The 1,393-nt window shown below is 40.3% G+C and overlaps 1 pseudogene; it reads left to right on the forward strand.

Annotated features, from left to right (window-relative positions):
• LOC140764114 (putative germin-like protein 2-1) lies at positions 1–631 on the forward strand (annotated as a pseudogene).
• The last annotated feature ends 762 nt before the right edge of the window (positions 632–1,393 follow it).

Here is a 1,393-nt window from a genome sequence, read left to right on the forward strand (position 1 = left end):
ATGGCTGCTGCCTCCATCTTCCTCCTTGCTCTCTTGGTTTTGGCCTCTTCTCAAACACTTGCGTCTGATCGTAGCCAGCTGCAGGACTTCTTCATCGCAGACAAGACGTCGCAAGTGTTTGTGAATGGTTTTACTTGCAAGGATCCTAAGAACGCCATGGCCGAAGATTTCTTCTTCTCTGGTCTCGACAAGCTTGGCAATACGACGAACAAAGTTGGGTCTAATGTCACGGCAGTTAACATCAACCAACTTGGAGGTCTGAACACATTGGGCATCTCTATTGCTCGAGTAGACTTTGCTCCCTATGGTCTCAACCCTCCTCACGGTTCTAGAAGGCTCGCTTTACGTTGGCTTTGTCACCTCGAACCAGGCAAACCAAGAGAACGAGCTCTTCTCCAAGGTCCTTAACAAGGGCGATGTCTTCGTCTTCCCCCAAGGTCTCATTCATTTCCAGTACAACTACTGTACCTGCAATGCCGTGGCCATCGTTGCTCTGAGCAGGCAGAACCCTGGCGTGATTACTGTTGCAGGTGCAGTCTTTGGGTCGACGCCTCTCATCTTTGATGATATTCTTGCCAAGGCCTTTCAGGTTGGCAAGAACGTAATCGACCGGATTCAAGCACAATTCTAGGTATAAGGATACTCCATCTAGTGAGTTGGCGTAGCGTAAATCGATGATTCTTTAATTAGTTCTTTGAATATTTGTAATCCCTGTTTGTCTGTGCTAATTATCTTTGTAAAATAAAACTTATCTACGTGCTTTTCATTCAACAAATAAAAAGCATTATCTCTTTCCCTATTACTTTCCTTCTTCCTTTTGTTCCAAATGATAGAGAAAATATATTAGGATCCAATCCACAAATAAAGCAGCCTCCCAATTAACTCCGTCGTGGGTTGTTTCTAAATCAATATTAATATAATTAGTAACCTCATGAGCAAGAGCTATATAATCATAAATATGTCTGCCGGCGACAAACACAATTTGCTCAGAATTAATCAACTGAGGCAAAAGAGGCATTATTTTATCAGCTAACATCTTTAGCTAGTATACAATTGTTACCGTTACATAGAGAAATAGGTCTAAAATTCACAACCTTAATTAGATTAGTCTTTTTAGTAATTAATGAGATATAGGTGTGTCCCAAGGATTCAGAAAGGTAGAAGAGGATTATAACTGAATAAAATAATTAATAAGATTAGGGCCTACAATATCCTAATATTTTTATAAAAACCAGTGTGAAAACCATTAGAGCCAGGAGATTTACTAGTTGGCACAGACTATAAAATATATTTTCATCTCTGTAACAATGAATTACCCAAACAGTTCATCGTAGCAATAAAAATTAACGGAAGGAAGCTCTGGCCACTGATATGGGTTGGGTCAACCCCAACT

The sequence above is a fragment of the Typha angustifolia genome, chromosome 1, assembly GCF_048772165.1.
Source record: "Typha angustifolia cultivar Huaian chromosome 1, ASM4877216v1, whole genome shotgun sequence".
NCBI classification, from domain to species: Eukaryota; Viridiplantae; Streptophyta; class Magnoliopsida; order Poales; family Typhaceae; genus Typha; species Typha angustifolia.